Source organism: Lactuca sativa, chromosome 9, assembly GCF_002870075.4.
Source record: "Lactuca sativa cultivar Salinas chromosome 9, Lsat_Salinas_v11, whole genome shotgun sequence".
Classification (NCBI taxonomy): domain Eukaryota; kingdom Viridiplantae; phylum Streptophyta; class Magnoliopsida; order Asterales; family Asteraceae; genus Lactuca; species Lactuca sativa.
In genome coordinates, this window is record NC_056631.2 from 156,389,629 (window position 1) to 156,415,824 (window position 26,196).

Here is a 26,196-nt window from a genome sequence, read left to right on the forward strand (position 1 = left end):
GTAGAGTGTTGAGTCTTGACTAGGGTGCTAAATTCGTTATATATCGTGAACAAGTCAGATACATGCTTCATAAGATAAACCCACATATAATGATTGTAATCGTCTATAAAGGAAACATAATGAGTGGATCCTCATTTAGGGGAAATTGGTGAGGGACCCCACACATCAGAATACACAAGATCAAACGGAGCAACAGAGCGAGTGACACTTTTATTAAACGATAGAGCATAAAATTTTGTCAGTTTTCAACCACAATAGTAAGAAATATTATGACTGTTCAAATGACCTAAAACACCAATAGAGGCTAAAAACTTTAAACGTGAAGCTGACACGTCTCCTAAACATGTCTGCAAAAGACAATATTCAGAAGACGAATTACTCAAACGAAAAGGGACAAATCAACACCATTGGAAGCAGAATCAAACACTTTAAGTTGTTCCAAGACATATAGTTCTCTTAACTTACGGTGGATCCTAATTATCCGTTGGGAGTGAGAATCAAGAACACAACAAAGAGAATCAAAAAAGAAAACCCAATAACCAGATTTAACTGAAGCAAGATTTAAAACAAGTGTGGGAATATAATAGACATCATTAAGAGATATATGAGGAATGAAAATAGAACCAAAACCTTATATAAGCATAGGTGCAATACTAGTAGGCACAACTAAAACAGATGATCTATAAGACAAAGGAACAAAAGATGTCAAGTAAGGTGACACATGATGAAATGTACCAGAGTCCAAGATCCATAAAGATAAAGGAATACATGAAGTGATGGATAAGGAAAAACCTGAATAAGATATAGATGTAGGCATGGTTGCATAATTAAGAACAAGGAATTGTCTGGACTGCTTAAGAACTTGAGGATCCAATGCAGAAGATGATGTAGTGGTAACATGAACATTAGTTTCTACTATAGGGTGAAATGATCCAAATGATCTATTTTGTTACTTCGTTTCCTTGTTCAATAACATTGGTTATTGAGACTTCCAATGATTCTTCTGTGTGTAGTAAGCACATTCATCAAAACTAACTTTCCGAACTGGGCTATCATTCGGAGACATATTGACAGTAAACAATCAAACAATAAAATAGAACAAAAAAACCTCAGAATCGACGAATACCAACAATAACTAAACAAGCCAAACTTCAAACAATAACAAAGGCGAATAAAAACGCTTTCTAAACAAAAAATTATGCCGCGATTATAATAATCATTATGAGAATTCAATGAAAAAAAGGGTATTTTTGCGGCAACAGTGAGAAATCACAACAAGAAATCGACAAAAAGGTATTTCGACGTACTGAAAGCAGCACTAAAAATGATGAAACAACATAGAAACCCTTAAAAATCGATAAAATCGAACTAAAAAAAGACAATAGAAATCCTTAAAATAATGAAAAATTGAACAAAACAAAGCAAATGGAATACATAAACATATCAGAAAATCTACTCAAAGTCGCCAAAACTTAGGTACAAGTCGCCCCAAACAAACATAAACAACAAATAAATTGTAGCTCTGATATCATGTAAATAATGAACAAAACACTGTTAGGGTTTTTTTATTGAATAATAAAAATATACAATTACAACAAAGAAAAATATAATATATATCCGAAAGCTAATTAGGTTAAACCTAGTTAAATGACCTTGCTAAATAGCGGCGGACTCACAGTGGGGGCAATGGGGGCAGCTGCCCCCACAACAAATTTTTTTTTTTTTTTTTAAAATATCTTTTTGAAATTTTTTGAAAAAAAATAAGAAATTAAGGAGGGTAAAAGTTTTAGTATTGGCGGCTTTATTGGCACAGTTAAAAGATAAGAAGGATAAATAAATAAAAAGAAAGCACGCCTCTTTTAGTTCTCACTTCTCACGACAAAAAATTGATTCTGTTTGCTCATTTCATTTACAGGCTTATAGTTTTGAGTTTTGTGTTTGACTTTATTTTCCATTGATTCACCCTTCATGCCAGGTAATATTCATATACTTTGTTTATTATCATTTTTCAAATAATTGGGTTTTATCCCCTAGAATCTAATTATGTCGAATTGTTAATTGATTTCACTTTCTATACCCAATACACATATCGACGTCCATAGTTTTCAAATAATTTACCTTTGATTGATCTTCTTTATATATATATATATATATATATATATATATATATATATATATATATATATATATATATATATATATATATATATATATATATATATATATATATTCTGAAATTCTGATACAATTATTATTCATTTATTTGGGTATTATTTTTAATTAGGCTTTATATTTTGTAATTATAAATACAGGGGAAATGGATAAGTTTATTATTAGAACTTCTACAAACATGGGGCAAAGCTCAAAAATAAGGCCAATTTTGGAAAAAACTACAAAATGGGGCAAAACTCAAAAAGAAAGCCAAATTTGGAACAAACTACGAACATGGGACAAAGTTCAAAAAGAAATTGTGAAGAAATTAATTTAAACGAGCTTCTTGCCGACCCTGGGACTCGAAGAAGAATGTCTAAATATAATCCTAATGATCGTGAGAAAATTCGAAGAGCCTACTTACAAAGAGGTCCTCATCAACCGCGTGGTCATAAGTTCCGTCAAACAGCTTTTGGTAAGACGAAAAGGAGATTTATTCGTGGTTGGTTCGATTTGGATTTATACAAACCTTGGTTAGAATACAGCGTGACGGAAGATGCTGCATTCTGCTTATATTGTTATTTATGTGATGATGATGTCGAAGCAAGTGATGGCAAATCTTTCATAACCGAAGGATTCAATAATTGGAAAAAGCCGGAAAGATTTAAAATTCATATTGGTGGTCCAGGGAGTGCTCACAATCAAGCCCGACAAAAATGTGAAGATTTGATGAATCAAAATCAACGCATTGCGTATTCGTTTATTAAGCAATCTGATCAAATCAAAATTGAGTATAAGACTCGATTACTCGCATCTGTTGATTGTGTTTGATACCTTCTACTTCAAGGTTTAGCATTTCGGGGCCATGACGAGTCAGAACTTTCAAGTAATCAGGGGAACTTTAGAGAGTTGTTGAAGTTTTTGGCGGACCACAATGAATAAACAAGAAAATTCATCTTGCAAAATGCTCCAAAAAAAAACAAGTTGTACTCTCATAAAATCCAAATAGATATAGCATCGTCTTGTGCAATTGAAACTAGTAAGCTTATAATTGAAGATATTGGGGATGACTACTTTTCTATTTTGGTTGATGAATGCCGTGATGTCTCCACGAAAGAACAAATGGCACTTGTACTTCGATATGTAGACAAAAAAGGTTACGTAATTGAACGCTTTCTTGGGATTGTACATGTACCAAATACTAACTCTTTGTCCTTGAAAGCACCCATTGATTCATTACTTACAACATACAAGCTTACTGTGTCACGAATTCGTGGGCAAGGCTACGATGGAGCTAGCAATATGCGAGGTGAGTTTAATGGTCTCAAGAGTCTGATTTTAAGGGATAATAGCTCTGCATTTTATGTCCATTGCTTCGCACATCAACTCCAGCTGGTTCTTGTTGCTGTAGCTAAGAATCATGTTGATATTGTTTTGCTCTTCACTATGATTAGCAAGTTAGTGAATGTTGTTGGAGCCTCTTGTAAGCGTAAAGATCTGCTTCGTGAGAAACAAGCTGAGAAGATCCTAGAAGCAATAAATATTGGTGAAATTGAAACTGGTAAAGGGTTAAATCAAGAATATACTCTTCAAAGGGCAACCGATACACGATGGGGATCTCATTACGTAACATTGTTGAACATCAGTATCTTATTTTCTTCTATAATTGAGGTACTTGAGTATGTTGTTGAGGATTGTGGGAGCTCTGAGCAAAAGGCAGAAGCAGTCATATTGTTGGATTGGACACAATCTTTTGATTTTGTTTTTGCATTGATCTTGATGAAAAGTATACTTGGAATTACAAACGAGTTATCATTGGCATTACAGAGGAAAGATCAAGATATAGTGAATGCTATGGAACTAGTTGGTATTTCAAAACAAAGGTTAAAGACACTGAGAAACGAAGGGTGGGAATCATTGGTCAAAGAAGTTTATTTATTTTGCGAAAAGTATAGTATTGCTATTCCAAAGATGGATGATGTCTTTGTAGCTCGAGGTAGGCCTCGTCGTGTAGCTCAGCAAGTGACGAACCTTCATCATTATGAAAATGAGTTATTTAAAAATGTGATAGATTGGGTGCTTCAAGAACTTAGAAGTAGATTTAATGAAACCACTACTGAATTGCTACTTTGTATGGCTTGCTTGAACCCCGATGATTCTTTCTCATCTTTCAAGAAGGAGAAATTGGTTATCTTAGCCCAACTTTATCCCTCAGACTTTTCTGAACAGACATACTTGTTCTTGAGAATCAGCTTGACACATATATTTTTGATATGAAATCTAGTGTTCATTTTTCTGGTTTAAAGGGAGTTGGATACCTTGCAATGAAGCTAGTCGAGACAAAGAAAAATTTCATTTACCACTTGGTTTATCGACTGATCAAACTAGTTTTGGTTTTACCCATCTCAACGGCTTCAGTTGAACGATCATTTTCAGCGATGAAGATTGTGAAAACTCGATTGCGCAACAAAATTGGGGACCAATATGATTGTTTGGTTACATACATTGAGAAAGAGATTTTTCAAACGATTCCAAATGACAGCATTTTGAAAAGATTTCAAACAATGAGATCCCGTTGTTGCCAATTACCGAGTACATGACAGGTTATTGTTTATTAGATGGTCATTAATTGTTTAATGGAACTACTTTATTTGTATTTCCCTAGTTTATGTTCCTTTTGATCTCTTGGAAAAGCAAGTGGTTATCCATTATCTAATTATAATATTAAAAAAAATGTCTATATCTTGTTTATTATAATAACTGTGGTTTAATTGTTGCCGGAAGATACTTGTTTGCAAGATAAGTAGATCTTTGTGTGTACATCTTCAAACCGCTTCAAGTTGATTTTTTTTGCTCCCTGTTTAAATTTTTTTTGGGTCCGCCTCTGTTGCTAAACCTAGTTAAATGACCTTACTAAAGAGCCTGAATCAAACAGGCCTAATAGATTTATTAGGCTAACAATAAGAAGTCCGATTTTTTTCACAATTGCTCTAAACCTTATGTTTTGATCTATAATAGGAACAATAAATATAAGATAAAGTGCCTTGGTTGATTTTGTTATTTACTCTTTGTAATGTTGTTTTTATTTACTCTTTGTACTATGTTCTTTTTTCTAACTTTCAGCTATAGTTCTAATATAGTTCCATAGTTAAAAAAAAATACGCATATTATTTGCAAGTTTAAAAATTTAATATTATCATTTGAAATAGAAAAATTGTTTATGTATTAGTTAGGTCAAAAATCAGATAGGTAAAGACAGAAAAGCAAAATCATTCCAAAATCAATCACTTAAACGAGAGTTTTGCAACTTTTCATGCATACTTTATATAAAGGTTGCTTTTTTGGGACCTTCAATTGTCAAAACCAACGTAAAAGAACCGCCTTCACTAAGTGGTAATGGATATATATTTGGTCTTCTTTAAGATGTGATATTTCTTGAATTTTTATATTATTTTCTATATGTGGTTAGTGATTAGTTAGTATATTAAGTTTGTTGAATTTGTATATTAAGTTAGTTGAATTTGTCAATATCAAATGGGCTATACCCCAAATTGGCTCATATATTTTTATTTGGTCGCTACAAAAATTCTATCCACAAATAATTTGGTAACCAATGTAGATTTAAAAATAGGAAAGAAAAAAATAACAACTACTAACTAGAGATGTTAACTACTCACTGGTTTTGTATTGTTTTCTGCCAAACCAAAGATCGGCCCATTTAAGTTATGATGAAATGGAATACATATTAAGAATTAAATTTGTGATACTAATATAAGCTGATGCCAAAAAGTATAATCAATTATGTGTGCTTCAAGTTAATTTAAGGTTAGGTGGAAAAGAAAGCAAAGAGGAAGATCACATTTTTTTGGAATGATAATCGAAAAATGTGTGAGAGAAAGGAACTACTTTACAAATCAGCACAACACCACCAATGCTTTGCATCATTACAAGAACAATAACATATTTTTGTTTTCATTGATATATATATATATATATATATATATATATATATATATATATATATATATATATATATATATATATATATATATATATATATATATATATAAATAACGAAATCTCCAAAAAAGAAAAAATCTCAATATTTTTTTGTCAAGGATTAGATGTCCATGCATTGTCCCACCGACTAATCAATGGGCGAGGTTGAGGTGTGTAATTCCACAAAAAAGGTTGGGTTTCAAACCCCGATATATTGCTAACATTTCACGATTGACATTTCATACGGACTATAACACGGGTTTTACAGGGGCCATTTAGACGATGTAGTTTACCATTGTTTAAATATGTTCTCTTGAAAGGCTTAAGCGGTTGCATTTGCACTCCTTCAAGATGTGATTGTCCTCTAGAGTTTATCGAAAATAAGAGCCCTCTGAAATGGATATAATTCGCATTTTCATCTTCTTTTTCCATTTAATGGATATTACAAACATGAATACTTAGTGGGTCAATTGGTCGAGAAAATACATTTTAAATTTACGAACTTGATTATATATTTTCTTTTAGGATGAAAAATTGTTGATTGCAGTTATATACTATTAAAACCATTTAAATGTTATTATTAACTGTTAAGATTGGAAAGAAAAAGATGACACTGGTTTTGTATTGTTTTCCACCAAACCAAAGATCAGCCAATATAAGTTACGATGAAATGGACTATAGATTATGAATTAATTTTGTGATACTAATATAAGCTGATGGCAAAAACTATAATCGGTTATGTGTGCTTCAAGTTAATTGAATGTTGGAGCCTTGGAGGAAAAAGAAAGAAAAGGGGGATATCACATTCTTATTGCAATGATAATTGATAAATGTCGAAATTAACACCACCAACGCTTTGCATCATTACACACAATTCTAACCACTTATTCTTAATTGCCTCTTAATAATTCCAAATTCATTATTTTTTATTTATGAATAGAATGTCTATTATATTATTTTTGTTTGAAGTTTTTAAAGAACGAATTACAAAAACAGTTACATTTTTTGTTTTACATTTACATAAGCAATATTTTTAATTTTTACTCTTAATAAGAATATACTTGTAATTTTTATGGGTTATAACGATCTTTAACTTGAAGAACCCGTACCCATTATCAAGTCCAGAAGCCTATAGTGTATGTGCTTTTAGTGTTACATAATTATTTTGGTTTATGTGGAATTTATATAATTGACAAATGGTTCAAACTGTGATCTAATTAATACAAGTTATGTTTTGTAAACAATTGTCTAATGAGAATTTGATACTAAATATGATGAATGAAGGAGGGTCACGATTAGAGCCCCATGCAGTGTCTCACAGACTAATCAACGAGCAAGGTTGAGGGATAGCATCCCCAACCCTAAACATATACTTAGACTAGAAGTGCGTTGAAAAAACACCTTCCAAAAGGCTTTAGATGCCTTTGGCTACTTCTGGATTTTCAAGAAGTAGGCGATCTCAAGAAGTGTTTAACTGGAATTAGCTTGATCTTCAAGGTAAGTGGTTAGCACCCTATATGGAACAATTAAGTGAGTGCTCTTGATTAAATGCATAAATCGTTGCATCTGGACTCCTTTGGAGTTGATTGCCCATTGGAATGTCTTGAATATAAGACACCTTCAGGTATGGTTATAACTACCATTCACATTCTTATTATCAATTTTACAGATATTGTGAATATCTATATCTTATATAACCTTAAAACAAACTTTTGGTGAGTTGTCAAAAGCTCCATATTTCAAGGCCACATGACATACATAATTCAATGCTATTTGTGAATAACAACCGTTGGTAAGGGTTCATTTTATGTTAAGTCATTTCTCACTGATTTAATACAAGTCTTAATCTATTAAGTCACAAAGTTGGCCCAAAAAGCATAAAGCTACCCATTTTACCCTTTTTGGCAAAAATCCATATCTCATGCATTTCTTCTATTGAACGTACTCCTCTAATCCAATCTTAGTGGCTTAAACCTATATTGGCCATTTTCATGAAGTCACCACTTCATAAACCTTCTATATTCTTATAAATGATCATTTTCCCTTTTAGTCAATAGTTGACTAAAACTCAACCCTCTCTAAATTTTATGTTCTTACAATCTACCCTCTTTAAAGAAATTTCACCCTCGAAATATTTTCTTATCCTCTTGGTTATTTTCTCACTTAATGGCTCATTTCTAAGGGGGAAAATGACATAAAAGCCCATATGTTTTCACAAAAATATCGGTTTTACCACTGGACGTGTTTTATGTCCAGTAAAGCCCGAAGTTCTGTTTAATTTGTTCATTTTTACCCTTGTAGCCGGTTTCCAGGTAACCTACCGGTTACCTAATGCCGGTAAAGCTCTTGAATTTTCAAAAAATTTCGGATTTACCCTTAAGTTTTTCAAAAATGTTCGGATTTACCATTACCTTGATTGTTATTTTGATTATTATTATTATTATTATTATTATTATTATTATTATTATTATTATTATTATTATTATTATTATTATTATTATTAATCGTATAAAAATATTTTATACATACATTTTTAAATGTATAAAATATTTCATATGTTTTTAATACATTTTTTTTACATATTACTATTACTATTATTATTATTATTATTATTATTATTATTATTATTATTGTTATTATTATTATTATTATTATTATTAATACATTTTTAAATGTATAAAAATATTTTTACTAATATAAATATATTTTTAAAAATATATATACTTGTATTTAATATTTACATATACATTTGAAAGCCCATGTATCCCTATAGAAATGTATTTATATATTAAAAATGTATTTATTTGTATTTAGTAGGTATAAGTATAAATATATATTTATTTCATATACAAATATATTATATACATATAAATATAAAAATACATATTTATATGGTTTATATTATATAAAAGATATAATTAAATGTATTTGTCTATATTACCAACTATAAATATGTATTTATTATCAAACATCATACTAAATAGATATGCAAAATAAATATTCATCAATTAAAACCATAACGTACAAGATTTAGTATAAAATTTGAAAAAACCTTTATTATTCAACTATATTAGGTTAATAGTGAGTAGATAACAATAAATGATCAACAAATAACACTTGTAAATGGAAAATACATAATATAATTAAAAAAAACCTCGACAAAAATACTTGATCATTGTAAAAATTAAGTATTATCAGCTTAAAATCATTCATTAACCGTTTTTATCTCAAAACTTGATAACGAAATGTCAAATGCGAGTCTAAACTTCATTTATGATTGTTGTAAGTTCACAAAAAAAGATCACGAAATGCATCATTTATTATATTGATCTGAAGCATTTGTTTTTGCAAAATCAGTCATTGACGATATTTTTTACTTTATCAAGTTTTTTTTGTTCGATTCAACAATTATAGATAGAGATTTAGGGTTTTCAAACGTATATAAATACTAAATACAAGTACATATATTTTTAATAATATATTTATATTAGTAAAAATATTTTTATACAATTAAAAATGTATTAATAATAATAATAATAATAATAATAATAATAATAATAATAGTAATAATAATAATAATAATAATAATAATAATAATAACAATCAATGTAAAGGTAAATCTGAACATTTTTTAAAAACTTAAGGGTAAATCTAATCATTTTTGAAAATTCAAGGGCTTTATTGGCATTAAGTAACCGGTAGGTTACCTGAAAACCGGTTGCAAGGGTAAAAATGAACAAATTAAACAAAACCTCGGGCTTTATTGGACATAAAAACATGTCCAAGGCTAAAACCGACATTTTTATGAAAACTTAAGGGCTTTTATGTCAGTTTCCCTTTCTAAGGTTATTCTCTTCTTTAACCTCACAACCCGAAATAACAATCTACTTTCAAATTCTTTGCATTTTCAATGCAATGGCCAAACTCTCTAAATCTGTCTACTTAAAATGGTTGTTCTTGGATATCTACTACTATATCTACTATTATGAAATCACATTGCATACTTATCATTATCTTTCATCTTTTTTGTAACGTCCGGTTCCTGGTGTTTATTTTTAAATAAGTATTATTCATTTTTGCAAAGGGACTCGACGAGTTGGAGGCCCCAAACTCTTCGAGTAGGAATGAGATTTTTGGACGCGAGACTTGAAGTCTACTCGACGAGTTGAGAGCCTCAATTTGACGAGTAGGACTGCTAGAGTGAAACCTTAATTTTCAAGGTTTTACACCCTATTTAAGGACATTAACATCTTGTTATGGCCTCCCTCATCGCCTACTTCAGTTTAGCAAAACCCTAATTCGAGATCTTGAGCCTTTTGAGTATGTGTGATTGAAAAGAGAGTGATTCCTTGATATTTTCTTGAAGGAGTGGAAGATAGAAGTGCTTGGTTGAAGGAAGAAGCTTTGGATCCAGAGAGTTTTTTGTCAAAGCAGCCTTATTGAGCTATAAAGTCTATAACTTGACTATTCATTTATTAGATCCCTTTATGGAGTAGTTTAGGGCCTTAAGGAGCCTACTTTGGAACCATTCGTTGATGCAAGCATGTTTTAGAGTTATGACTTCAGATCTGGATGTCAATGGCCTTATGAGACTCAAAGTTGCCAACTTTATTGAGTATTGGCCCTTCTCCATGCCTTAGACCTCTTTAGGAGTTGAGTTTTGGTGTTATTAGCTTCATGGCACCATGCATGGACATAAAGTTAGCAACTTTACATGGTAACTTGGTCCTAAGGGACCAGATCTATGGTTTAGAAGCATTGAACTCGACTAGAAATGACTGAATGGGCTTAGACTATGGGGGACTCGACGAGTTGTTCATACAACTCCGCGAGTTGAGTCGTGGTCCCCCAACCTTTTTTGTTACTCAGCAGACCCATTGAGTCTAGCAAATGACTCAGCGAGTTATCCATGGTTTTGGGTTTTGAAGATTAGAGAACTCGATGAGACCAAGGAAGGACTCGATGAGTTGAAACGAAAAGTCTCGATTATGTCATAAGGAAGACCTCGGCGAGTTAGAGGGTAACTCGACAAGTTCGAGATTATCTGGTTTATGGAACTCGGCGTGTTGATGGACCAACTCGGCGAGTTGAGTCAACTAGATGTTGACTTTCGCTAGGATGTTGACTTTTACCAAAGGTTGACTTTGACTAGGGTGTTGACTTTGACTTTGATCTAAGTTGACCCTTGAAGGGGTATGAGCATGAAAGGGTAATTAAACGGAAATATTTATGTGTAGGAGTTTGAGTGAGGCAGATTTCAAAGCCGAGGGCAGTTCAGCTACTTCACAGCATTTCAGGTGAGTTACCTTCCAATAGAAGTGGGTCGAAGGCACCAATGCAGTCCCACTAGTAGTTGATTATAGTTAAGATACTTTTATGTGAGATAATTGTATGGTAAGCTAGTATCTCTTATGAGTTATGTGCTAGTAATCTATGTTATTATATGATAGTGGTAGGAAGGGTAGGATAGACCTCAGTATCGGTTATAAGGACCGACAGGGTAGGCCGGGCACCCAAATATGTCTGACAATATGTTATGCTATGTTATTATATGGTAGTGGTAGGGGTGAAATAGTCCCCGTAACTGGTTAAAATAAACCAGAGAGTAGGTTAGGCACCCAAATATGCTTGGTAGGGTAGGTCGAGCACCTAGATATGCTTGATAAGGGGTAGGTTGGGGACCCCAATATGCCTGAAAAAGGTAGGTTGAGCACCCATATATGCTTACCAGGGTAGGCTGGGCACCCAAATATGCATGGCAGTATGTTTATTGTATGGTATGGGGTATGATGCGGGAACTCACTACGCTTTGTCCTTACAGTTTTCATTTTTTGTTTCAGGTCCTTCTTCTTCGAAGGGAAAGGAGTCAGCATGATCGCAGCGCATCAAACCACATTTTCTAGACCAGAGATCTATGGGATTTATACTCTGATATGATTTTGCTATGACATGCTTTGACTATGGACACATTGTTTTTGATATGTATTATTACAATGGGGTTTCAGAAAAATGGTTTTACATTTTCTTAATTTAAAAATGAAATTTTTGGTCCGTATTTTTGGGATGTTACAAGTTGGTTAGAGCCTTTGTTTGAGGGATTCGGACACACCTTCGGGGGTGTCTAGACTAAAAGTCGAGGGTTTGATAGATTTTTACAAGAAAAATAAATATTCAAAAAAAAAACTTAAAATAAAGAGTTTTGAGAAAGAGCAAGGTGTGATGCATGCAATCAGCCGTGCTCAAGTAAGTTTTCCTCAAGATACTATGATATATAATATGATTATGAGAATTACATGCTAAATTAGGGCTAAGGATCTAGGAAGATGCCTGATATGCCTATTGTATGTGCTTATTGAGCTGCATGATAATATTGATTAGTCAATGATATGATAGCTTGAATAGGATATGCTTGGTTTGGGTTACTTAATGCCCGGATGCTGCTTGCTTTGTGCTTTTAGGAGTTCTAGCTATCTTTAACTAACTAGTAAACGAATATGTTAAGTTATATATTAAGACGACTGAATAATTTCAGAAGGTTAGGTTTAGCTCTATTTCGCAGCTCTCGTCTGAGTCTAGCTGTTGTCGAGAGAGATCTCTCATTCAGTGAATTATCTGGTCTTAGTAATATGTGATAATACTCACGTGCTAGTTAGGGAAAGGTAGCAGGGACCTCTTATGCAGCTGATGGCGGAGAGTGGGTCAGAGGTTATCCTAGGGTAAGCCTAGGATGAGATTAGTTCAATGAGTAGTGGTAGAGAGAAGAACTTGGTGAAGTCAAGGCAATCCTTAAGGGAATTACGGATAGATGTGGAAGGTAGTATGGGCCCATACTACTGAAAGTAGAGATCCGTACCCGAGTTAAGGAGGGTTGATATAGAACTAGGGAACTTTTAGAGTGTGTGAAGCCTCTCGAGATTATGTGTGACCTTGACGATTATATGTTTTGTTTCAAAATGGTGGTGACACGTCACAGAGCAGGAGGTTTAGGGTTTGGATCAGGTTCAGGTTTAGGTTCGGGCGCGGGTTCCAAGCCAGTTAATGATGGGTTACGCAAGTTCATCGCTTCAGAGATTACGAGAGGCATCCCTAAGGTGACCCCGGTGATTTTCGGGTCGATCAAGGAAGGGATTATTGAACTGATGGAGGATCGCCTCAAGGCGTTCATGAGTGATATGGCATCTGGCCAGGCAGGGACACACATAATCTCCTTCAAGGATTTAAGGGGATGTGGTGCGCTAGACTTTCATGGGGTGAAGGACCCTATTATAGCCAGGAGGTGGATTACAGACATGGAGTCTGCTCAGTTGACGAGCTTCTACCCTAAGGGGTCGATGGTCTGGTATGCTGCAGGGTGTTTGAGGGACAGAGATAGAGACTGGTGGGAGGCCGTCAATGATTCATTGGGAGCCGCAACCAGTGAGGCTATGACCTGGTCGGACTTTGTGAATAGGTTTAAGGCTAAGTTTACCCCGGCTGTGGAGTTTTAGCAGCTGGCCAGGGAGTTTTTGGATATGAGGTAGACAACTGAGTCGGTGGTGGAGATTACAGCCAAGTTCAGGGAGAGGGCCTTACTGGTGCCTCAGTATGCAGGGGACGAGGAGATGAGGAAGACTCGATACCAAGACATGCTGATGGCTGACATCCAGAAACATGTCAGCTACTCGGCATGCTCGACCTAGGATGATATGATAGCTAGGGTGAGGGATAGAGACATCGACATAGAGCACCTCTGGAAGAGGAAGGCGCAAACTGGGCAGGTTAGTGGGGTTACAGGGAAGAAACCCAATGGATCTGACTCTAGGTCGAAGGGCTAGTAGGGCCGGAGTCACTGTGGGAAATGTGGCAGGCCACATGAGGGAGTTTGTAGAGCTGGGGGCTCGGGCTACTACAAGTGCGACAAGACTGGGCATTTTAGCAAGGCTTGTACGACCCCTACCCCTACCATTCAGACGTCAGACCTGATTTGCTTTCATTGCAATCATAGGGCCATAAAAAGGCCAACTTCCCACGACTAACATCAGGAGCGCCAGTGGCGGCGCCAGCTCTAGCAACCCTACGGATCACGGATTACCAACAGGGCAAGACACAGGCTCCAATGGCGAGGAGCCGAGCCTTTCAGATGATCGCCGAGGAGGCACGTGCCGCACCGGATTTGGTAACAGGTATGTTTTCTTCTCCCTAACTCTTATTACATGTAGGCTATGATATTTATGTACCATAGTTATTTGTTTTGTCTAGGATCGTTCCATGTGAATGAAATCTCAATACATGTATTTTTTGACTCAGGGCTACCAGAGTATTTGTCTCTATTTCTTTTAGCAAGAGGTTTTCTGAGTCTTCGGGTATGTTGGATTGACCTTTGAAGATCGAGATTGCTGACCATCGATCTGTCTGTGCATCATAGGTTTTCAAAGATTGCATATTCAGGTTGTATGAGGAGCGTCACCTTGTGGATTTGGTTCCTATCCCGTTCCGTGGGAACAAGGTTATCATCGGCATGTATTGGCTGAGCCCTAATGGGGCGGTTACCGACTGTGCGCAACAGTTGGTACGTGTTAGGATTCCAAGTAGGGAAGAGCTGGTGATCCAGGGAGAGAGGTCGCAACGTGGACTAGCTATGTGTTCGGCAGTGAGGACTAGGCGTTACTTTTAGCGCGGCTGCACACGGTATATTGCTTACGTTATGGATACCTGGGAGGCGGGTAAGGCGACTGTATGTAATGTACCAGTGGTGTGAGAGTATCCAGATGTATTTCCAGAGGAGCTACCTGGGATACCTTCAGAGAGACAGGTGGAGTTTAGGATCGACCTAGCCCCTATTTTGGCTCCGATAGCCAATACACCATATCGGTTGTCTCCTCCCGACACGTAGGAGTTATCTACACAGCTGCAGGAGCTATTAGATAAAGGATTCATTTGTTGGGTTTTGAGCATTCTAACACTCCTATGGTGTACATGCAACCTTAAATACCTTGGATCTATGTTTTCTCTATTATATATGCAAATATCAATTTCCAAGGTATTTATTCTAACTAGCATATTATGAAGTACAAATAATATAAAATCTAGTAGAATGACATACCTATTTGTTGGTGCTTGATTCCATGTAGTTTGAGATCCTAGTGCCCCAAGTGTGACATCTCAAATGGTTCACACAACATCAAATGCATTTGGAATAACTTAGAGAGAAAAATGGAACACTTCAAAATCGGCTTGCCCTCACTTGTTTCACTTAGTGGCAGATTTTTTGCACAAAATAAGATGCTTATATAGTTGTTACAATTAGGGTAAATCCTAATTGTCATGGCTTTCCATTTCCTTGGATCCATGGGTTCAAATACACCATAGAGCATCCATGGAACATCCTATGGGTTTTGGCCCAACTTGATAATCCATGGAGCATTAGCCCACTATATATTAATGGATGATTTACACAATCAACCCATATATTTACTAAGTCTTCTTTTGATCACTTAATTAATTCTAGATTAATTCTTGATCAATACTAATTAAATAATCTAATAATATATTAATAAACCTTAAGTGTGATTTCTCTCATTTTAGTCTATCCAAATGCATGATGCCATGCAACCCAAATGGACCATGTCGGGTCGGGTCAAGTATATACCAATTATAGTTATAGACTTAGACACTAATCTAACAGTCTCTCACTTGGATAAGTCTAAAACTATTATTGCAAGTACGACTTCATAACCCGACTAGCAATCGTAGCTCTCAAAAGTCGTTGTTGAACTCTAAACAAATCAATGACGCGTCCATTACTTAAGTGATCATGTATTCCTCCATTCTAGATATCATATGGACTGAGAAGTGGATTATAATCATTCTCTCTGTCCATCTGCTGTTTCCTAATTTCCGATTTATGACAACTGACTAATTGAACAAATCAAATCAGTCCAAGCCCGGCCGAGCACTTACATTTTGTCATCACTAAATCATCGAGGGGCCCATAGATATCGCTTTTATCCCTTTGAGGTAAAAGGAATGGATAAACATTGAATCATATGCTTGTACTGACTACTTGTTGAATCATACACAAAGGCACATTTTATAACATCGAGTTACCAATGTGTTTTCGTGCAATCAATGTATAACCAACTCATTGCTAACAACTCATATCTCTAGGTTTGAAGAATATATGATATTATCGTCTCACGATTCACTCGTGATAAAATCCATGAAGTGAATCCAAATGAGCATGGGTTGAATCCAGTACTCAGGCCTTATGAGTACTCATGAATGTTGCATCAACCATTCCTATGTCTAATGCACATTAGACAAATCATACAAGCCAAATTAATGACATTCTTGATTCATATCTACTTCCAACATACGACCGACTGTGGATGGTTTGAATAACTTAGTTATTCGGGAAGTCAAAACATGCAAAGTGAAAGACAAGAATAATACTTATCCTATATGGCCCCAACACTTGGGTGTAAATAAAAACCCTTTTATCTAAGTGCCATATTGATTACTCATTATTCATGTTTCGATTAATGAACTTGACACTTGAAATAAAACAATAGTCACGCCATGCTCCAAGCATGCACACTATGTTTTTTTTTCAAACAATAGATATGTCATTCTCCAAGTATACACACTATGTTTACATATGGTCCTCTCTTTGTGAAACACATCGATTGACAGCATTTCAATGATGCTTATTTCATAATTCCAATCCTTATTGTAAATGTAAGAATACCAAACTCTTTCCATTTACTATAATTTGTTAGATTCTAAACTTATATGCAATGATCCTTTTGTAATGAATATGCACACAAGTCATAAAGACTTGGCAACATACATTACAAAGTATTTCCAATGGAAGCAATTCCATGGAAATGAAGTCTCAAATTCAAAGTACATTCCTTTGAACATTCTTCTTGCATTAAGTTCCCTAATCTTAGACAGATTCAAAGAATAACTTCCACCTATGGAAACAATTCCAGATCACCATTTTGACCATCACTTATGAACAAGAGTTGCCTCTTTTCAAAATATGTCAATATGGTCCTTACTTTATACTTCTAATTGTCCATGAGTAACCAACATTTGGAAAACCTCAAATTGTTCTCGACAATTGCTTAATCATTTTAGTCATATCCAATGCTAATCCCTTTTCCCTTCTTAATGCCCTAAGCATTAGGAAAATTTAGAATGGATGAATATTATAGCACATGCAATCAATCCTATATTCGAAGCATATGGGACACGATTCATGCTATAATTTTTTTTATTTACTATGTTCTCATAATTCGAACTATGAAGAGGTATGCCGTAATCATAATTGAATTTTGGGAACGCAACATATATAGAATTTCCTTATGTTGAACCATTCCAACATAACATTCATATATATCCTTGACTAAAGTTGATTAAAATCTCAATCTAAGCTTGTATAATTAGAATGAAGTATAAAATCCTCTCCCTTAATTATAGCAAAACAACTTTTTCAAGGCGAATTGAAACTTTTGTTTTTTATAATTAATATAACTAACTTGCAACACTTAACATAATAATCATGCACTTACTAGCATAATGATTATTATCTTACTAGCATAACACTTATGCTCCCATTAGCTTTGACATGTATCCGGAGATCAACTGGACTTCTCGAAATCAATACTTTATTGACTTTCTTACCAAAGTTCAAATTTCTGACACGAGATTGCTTTGATAAGACTTTATCAAAATCGTACACCTTTCCTTAGATAGCTCACTTGTGTGTCTAAACAATTATGAAGAGGGGTGTCGTAATCATAATGTTTAGACCTTTTTGTCATTCTCACAATTGCTATCTACTCAAAATCTACTTAGTGAAAGAGTTTTCTCACCATCATTTTCATGAATCAGAGAGAAACCTTATGACACATAGATTTTTATGGTGTTAGTGTTCCTATCCATGTGAATTTTTCACAACCATAATCACAAGACAAGGTTAGTGACAAAACCAAATTCAAATGGAATGAACTTGTTCAATCTTAATTTCTTGCCACCTGGTAACACAATGCCCACCATTGCTTCTAGGTTGTTATGAAAACAATTGAGAACTCATAGAACTCATAAGCATAGTCAACTTTTACTGGAATAGGCACATAAATAAGAATATGTCAGCACGATAGGTTACCGACCTCAAGTCGTGGGCTAGTGATTAACAAAACTCTTGATTAGTTCTTGAAACTATCTCAATACTCCCATTGTCCTCTTAACATATAAGATTCTCTTTGTCAAGAACCATACCTTGACAAAACAAATATTTAAGAGTTAGCGCGGATTCTTATCAAGTTAAACACTTCTCACAATTGGTCTTAGTTGGTCTTTGTTTTATCCAAGACATCACAACTTACTAATCTCAAATGTACAAGAATAGGAAACATCTTACTCTACATTTGACAAGTGTTATGAACTTTCTAAAGATTAAGTCACTCAAGGCTCAATCTTGTAGTATGACACTAAGATTTGATTTTGGAATGAAGTATTATTTATCTTTTGATTTAACCATTTCCAAAATTCACAATTCCTTTCCTTAGCCTACAAATACACTAAGGTTTCCTTAGAGGATCAATTGTGATATGGTTCCATAATCACTAAGATAATCATAAAACAAGATACACAAGTACTCTCCCATCTCTTCAGATTGGAGAAAATTTTATCTTTCTGCCTTATTTGATTCTTCTTATTCATTCTGCCATACATTGAAACTTTTCCAATGTTTCAGAATTACACTTAAACTTGTAAGCATAATCATATTTATTAAACTTTAGTAAATCATAATGAATAATCTTATCAACCTTTGTGGTGGACCTGACTAGTGCACAACCTAATGTACCCGATCCTTTAGTCCTTCACTTGACTCACATGCGAATGTGAACAAGGAATTAGTCTTAATTTACCAAAGATGAAAATTCTCATACATCACACAATACAACTTTCACGATTCCAAGTTTCTATCCAATTGAAACTCGGGTGATGAGAATCTTTCATAATTTGATAAATTATGACACTACCACAAATGAAATAATCAAATTCATTTTCCAATATTGCTTATCAATGGAAACATATAAACAACAATTTTTCACAAATGTCTTTGTAAGGATACTTAAAATAAATAAAATAAAAACTTTTCTTTTATTTTAAAAACTTGCAAAGAAACTTATCCTTACAATGCAAATTCATATGAAAACTTTGTTGTTATCTATTCCAAAGCAATATATCATAACTCTTATGCAGCGGCTCAAAATTCTGGTCATCGAACCATGCGATTAGAATCAACACACCTTTTCTTTAAACTTCCTTTGATTCTTCAAAAACATCAAAATGTAATTACATTACATCATGTATTAAGAATATCCAAAAGAGACTTAATAGAGTTAGATAACGGACTTTACTTGAAGTAGAGTCAAACTTTTGACTTTACCATCCTTATGAGGTTTCAGGTAAATTTGGCAGCTTTGCAACCTATGCCCCTCCTATTGGAAAAAGGAAACATCTGGACTCTTTGGAAATGGTAAACGGGACTATCACAGACTTAGCCTTTCTCTTTACCATTAGGTCAAACGACTTGACCATGGCCAATCCCTTTCAATTGGGAAGAGAAAGTTTTTCTGGACTTCCAATGTCACCAATGTCAATGTCCAAATAGGTTTGGGAAGTAGATCTTCCAATCTAATTTGCTTTACCAATGCTCCAAATCATTGTTGATTCAGCATCATCAAGCAAATAGGTAAGATCATTAAGGTTCATGTCATAGTCTGTTATCAGGAAGTGACTAAAGAACCCAGTCAATAACCAACTTTCCTTAAGACTTTGACACCCGACTCTCCCGGCTTGTTAATATGTGGCTTAACCTCTAAGATGTAAGCACATATAGACTTTGATTGCCAATAGGGATTGAGTGACTTAAAACTATTTAAGTCTTGAAACTTGTGGGATAGGGAGAATTCTTGAAGGAGGTGGAGGAAATAAAGTATGATTTCCAGTCCCATTAGTGCTCAATAAAGGGATTAGCCTTTCACCTTGATTGCCTTTTGGGATATCATCTTCATTAGGAAGCTTGTTCCTAAATATTTAGGAAGACCATAGTTGTATAAACTAGACATCTATAAGGGAGAAATTCAAGTTAGTTGATTTAAAGTCCTTAATATAACACCCAATATGAAATATTAAGGCTAGGACCCAACAACCTATTTATAACCGAAAGAGGGATGTCGTAATCCGAGTTTTAAAATAGTTGAAGGTAGGTAAATGACGATGTACCGATTTCCACCATGAAAATGAAATATAATTAAGTTTTAATTGGATTTGAAACTCCTAGATCTTTTCAGATACATTGAACTTTCAATGGCATGTTTGAATCTCGATTATTCCCTCTCAAGTTTGTGACTGGGATGCCGAGGATCACAAACAAGGTGTGAATAACCATGAAAATTGACTTGGTACCCTTAAATTTATCACCTAATCGATGTGTCGGTTAACCACAGACGCTCCACCGATCTATAATAAAGTCAAGTTACCCTTTTCCACTCTTACTAGTCCTTCTTAGTGTGCTGGTTAACCACACACGCTCCACTAACGACTTGGTAAGGTACAAAGTGTAATTTCATGGGTTAGCACCTATTTCACAATTTCCTAGGTAACTAAGATTGGGAATTTATAAGTGTTTAGTTACTTAGTATTTATCATTATACTTTTAATGAAGGGAGAATTATAGTCCTTTCCTACCTGTTCGGCTAACGACCCTCCACCAGTCAAGGAACCGTGGGTGAGAGTGGACACCCATTAAACTGCCATTTTATTGGCAGTAACCTTATACCCCCCATATAGACCGGCTTCGTGAATGAGGCCTACTAACGATAAGATTGACTTTATCTTATATATATGTATATAATTAAAATTATAATAATAGTATAAGGGTGGATTTTAAACACTTAAAATACTTAGTTGTTTAATCTATTAATTAAACTATACTATTAATTTAATTAGACTTAAACCATGTCTTTATGGAATTATTAACTCGTTTAATTAAACACTTTAATTAATTTAATGAAGTCCATAAAGTTTGAATTTTAACTTTTAAAGTTCTATGGTTTGGAATTAAAGTGTACATGGGGGGTGAGTTTACAAATTCCAAAACTTGAGGGCAAGTTTTGGAAATACTTAGTTGTTTAATCTATTAATTAAACTATACTATTAATTTAATTAGACTTAAACCATGTCTTTATGTATATAATTCAAATTATAATAATAGTATAAGGGTGGATTTTAAACACTTAAAATACTTAGTTGTTTAATCTATTAATTAAACTATACTATTAATTTAATTAGACTTCAACCATGTCTTTATGGAATTATTAACTCGTTTAATTAAACACTTTAATTAATTTAATGAAGTCCATAAAGTTAGAATTTTAACTTTTAAAATTCTATGGTTTGGAATTAAAGTGTACATGGGGGGTGAGTTTACAAATTCCAAAACTTGAGGGCAAGTTTTGAAACTATTCAAAACCTTTCATATTCATAACTTATGAGTTTAATGTACATTAAAATGAAGACTCTTCCTTTTATGTAACTCCTTATTCTTTAATGACATCTTTTAAATAAGTGACTCTTTAACATCCATAACTTAAGGACAAGTTATGGAGTCATAAAACCATTTAATGAAAAAGACTCTTCATTTTTATGTAAGCTATGACACCTTTTATGAGTTTTAAGATTCATAAATATGACTTTTCATATAACTTGAAGACAAGTTACAAAAACATATTTTATGAACTAACTCTAGATTAATTTGGATTGAAAACAACTAAAAAACAATTTTTTTCATTAATCTAAACTAACTCATAAATCAAGGAAACATAAAAACTTTTGGTAATCCATAGTTTGAGGACAAGTTATGGACTCCATACAGTTTCATTGATATCAAAAATTATACTAACAAACAATTTGCACATAATTCCTATGATCTACCAAAACTCATAAGCTCATAATCAACATTTTTCAAGACTTACATAAACACATATAAAACTTGAAACTTGATAATAGTAATTTGAAATGGGTTAACACAATCATTATCTCTTTGAAAAACAGATTTTACAAGTCCAAAACAGTTTGGGATAACGATTCTAGCCCATTTCCAGCAACAAAATCCGAAAAACTGCCTAGCACACACCTACTCGTCGATTGCATGATCCTACTTGACGAGTAGGATGAATTTGGTCATGGAATCGTCGAGTCCTCCCCATGAACGCGACGAGTCCAGTCGAACAGTGAGCAGTTTTTCGATTTTTCAAGCAGTTTGCATCAAGTATACAGAAGACAATCCTAGGCTCTGATATCACTGTTGGTTTTGAGCATTCTAACACTCCTATGGTGTACCTGCAACCCTAAATACCTTGGATCTATGTTTTCTCTATTATACATGCAAATATCAATTTCCAAGGTATTTATTTTAACTAGCATATTATGAAGTACAAATAATATAAAATCTAGTAGAATGCATACCTCTTTGTTGGTACTTGACTCCATGTAGCTTGGGAGCCTAGTGCCCCAAGTGTGAAACCTCAAATGGTTCACACAACATCAAATTCATTTGGAATAACTTAGAGAGAAAAATGGAACACTTGAAAATTGGCTTGCCCTCACTTGTTTCACTTAGTGGCTGATTTTTGCACAAAATAAATGCTTATATAGTTGTTACAATTAGGGTAAACCCTAATTGTCACGGATTTCCATTTCCTTGGATCCATGGGTTCAAATACACCATGGAGCATCCTTAGAGCATCCTATGGGTTTTGGCCCAACTTGATAATCCATGGAGCATTAGCCCACTATATAAGTATGGATGATTTCACAATCAACCCATATATTTAATTAGTCTTCTTTTGATCACTTAATTAATTCTAGATTAATTCTTGATCAATACGAATTAAATAATCTTATTAATATATTAGAACTTATAATATATTAATAAACCTTAAGTGTTATTTCCCTCATTTTAGTCTATCCAAATGCATGATGCCATGCAACCCAAATGGACCATGTCGGGTCGGGTCAAGTATATACCAATTATAGTTATAGACTTAGACACTAATCCAACATCATTAGGCCGATCAGTTCACCCTAGGGAGCCCCGCTCCTGTTTGTGAAGAAGAAGGACAGGTTGCATCGGGTGTATATAGACTACTAGGAGTTTAACAAGGTAATGGTGAAGAACCGTTACCCACTCCCGAGGATTGATGATCTCTTCGACCAGCTACAGAGGGCATCTTGGTTTTCCAAGATAGATTTGCGTTCAGGCAACCACCAGATGTGAGTCAAAGATGAGGATGTATAGAAGACTGCTTTCCCGACTCGCTATTGTCACTACGAGTTCGTGGTGATGCCCTTTGGGCTCACCAATGCTCCTGCCATGTTCGTGGACCTCATGAACCACATATGCAGACTGATGTTGGATCGATATGTGATAGTCTTTATTGATGACATCTTGCTTTACTCCAAGACACAGGAGCAGCACGAGGATCACTTGCGAGAGGTGTTGGATAACCTAAGGAGGGAGAGTTTGTGTGCCAAGCTCTCTAAGTGTGAGTTCTAGTTGCGTGAAATGTAGTTCTTCGGGCACCTTATCAAATAGAACAGTATTCTGGTCGACCCAACCAAAGTGGAGGTCGTGATGAGATTGGAGGTTCCAAAGTCTCCATCTAAGTTTTGGAGTCTCCTTGAGTTAGCAGGCTATTTTAAGAGATTCATACATGATCACTCCAAGATAGCTGTAACTTTGACTCGGCTGATGAAGAAGGTCGTTGTATTTCGCTGGGGGCCTGAGCAGCAGGTGACATTCGAGACATTAAGATAAAGGTTGTGCGAGGCACCGATCTTAGCCCTGCGGAGGTCATGGATGATTTTGTATTGTACTGTGATGCGTCCATTTCAGATTTGGGCGCAATTTTGATGTAGATGGGGCACGTTATCACCGATGCCTCGAGGCAAATGAAGCCTCACGAGGCGAACTACCCAACGCACGATCTGGAGTTGGGGGCGGTTGTTTTTATCCTCAAGATTTGGAGACATTGCCTCTATGGGATCCGTTGTACCTTTTACACGGACCACAAGAACTTGAGGTACCTCATGTATCAGCCAAATTTGAACATAAGGCAGCATCGGTGGCTAGCTGTGGTGAAGGATTACGACTGTGAGATCCTCTACCATCCGTGGAAGGCCAATGTTGTGGCCGATGCACTGAGCCCCAAGGGAGCCCCGATCAGAGACATCTGCTTGAGGATGACAGTGGTAACTCCATTCTTGGAGCGGATCTGAGAGGAACAAGTTGAAGGAATGAAGGATGAGCGCCGAAAGTGTGAGCGGATCATAAGTAGGTTTCCTTGTTTGACTATGACAGTCGTGGGCTGCTGACCCTGCATGGGAGGGTCTGGATTCCGTACTGAGGCAGAGAACAACAGATTCTGATGGACAAGGCCCATAAGTCCATATTTTCCTTCCATCCCGGGGCGACGAGGATTTACAGAGGTCTTCATCCTGATTACTGGTGGCCTTGCATAAAACGGGACGTAGCCTGGTACATCGAGAGATGCCGGACCTCTAGGAAGGTCAAGGTTGAGCACCAGAGGCCTCACAGAAAGACACAACCATTAGATATCCATGTTTGGAAATGGAAGGATATTACTATAGATTTCATCACGAAGCTTCCCAGGACCGATTTGGGTCATCGTGGATTGGTTGACCAAGGGTGATGATTTCATCCCAATCCAGGAGAGCATTTCGGCCAAGAAGCTGGCCGACATCTACATCAGAGAGTTAGTAGCTTGACATGGAGTGCGAATTTCCGTGATTTTTTGACCGGGACGTGCGATTTACTTCTAGATTCTGGAAGAAATTTCATGGCGAGTTGGGTACTCGTCTGCACTTTAGCATTACTTTTCACCCGCAGACAGATGGTCCGAGCGAGTGGACCATAAAGACTCTGGAGGATATGTTGCAAGCATCCTGGACTTCAGTGGTAGTTTCGATACCTATATTCCCTTGGAAGAGTTTTCCTATAATAATAGCTACCACGCGAGTATCGATCGTCCTCCCTTCGAGATGTTATACTGGAGGAAGTACAGAACCCGGATATGCTGGGTGTGGTTGGATAGAGGGTTATAGGGAGTACCGAAGTGGTACTCAGGACGATGGAGGGGATCCATCAGGTCCGAAGCAGGCTTCAGACTGCTCAGATTCAAAAAAAGAGCTACGCCGATAGATGCCGATCGGACCTGGAGTTTCAGGTCGGGGATATGGTTCTCCTGAAGGTGTCACATTGGAAATGTGTTATCCAGGTAAGGAAGCGAGGCAAGTTGGGGCCCAGGTATATTGGTCCTTTCAGGGTTGTAGCCCAGGTGGGCAAGGTGGTGTATAGACTGGATCTGCCAGTCGAGCTTAGTCTGATCCACAGTACCTTTCATGTCACCCAGCTGCGGAAGTGCCTGGTAGATGACTCTGCGGTGGTACCTCTAGAGGATATTCAGGTGGATGACAGCGTAAACTACATCGAGCGATCGGTAACCATCCTCGACAGGAAGACGAAGGATCTGAGGAAAAAGAATGTCTAGTTAGTGAAGGTGCAATGGAAGCATCGCAAGGGCTCAGAATGGACTTAGGAGCCAGAGGACGAGATGAGGGAGCACTACCCCGAGCTATTCCCAGACGCAGTAGACTTTGAGAATGAAGTTTAAAATAAGTGGGGGAGATTTGTAATGCCTAGTTCCTGCTATGTATTTTTAAATAAGTATTATTCATTTTTGCAAAGGGACTAGACGAGTTGGAGGCCCCAAACTCATCGAGTAGGAATGGGATTTTTGGACGCGGAACTTGAAGTCTACTCGGCGAGTTGAGAGCCTCCACTCGATGAGTAGAGCTTCCAGAGTGAAACCCTAATTTTCAGGGTTTTACACCCTATTTAAGGACCTTAACACCTTGCTATAGCGTCCCTCATAGCCTCCCTCAATCTAGCAAAACCCTAGTTTGAGA

General features: G+C 35.6%; 1 pseudogene; it reads left to right on the plus strand.

The window, feature by feature from the left end:
* Window positions 1–2,397: 2,397 nt before the first annotated feature.
* Window positions 2,398–4,751, plus strand: LOC111884512 (uncharacterized; annotated as a pseudogene).
* The last annotated feature ends 21,445 nt before the right edge of the window (window positions 4,752–26,196 follow it).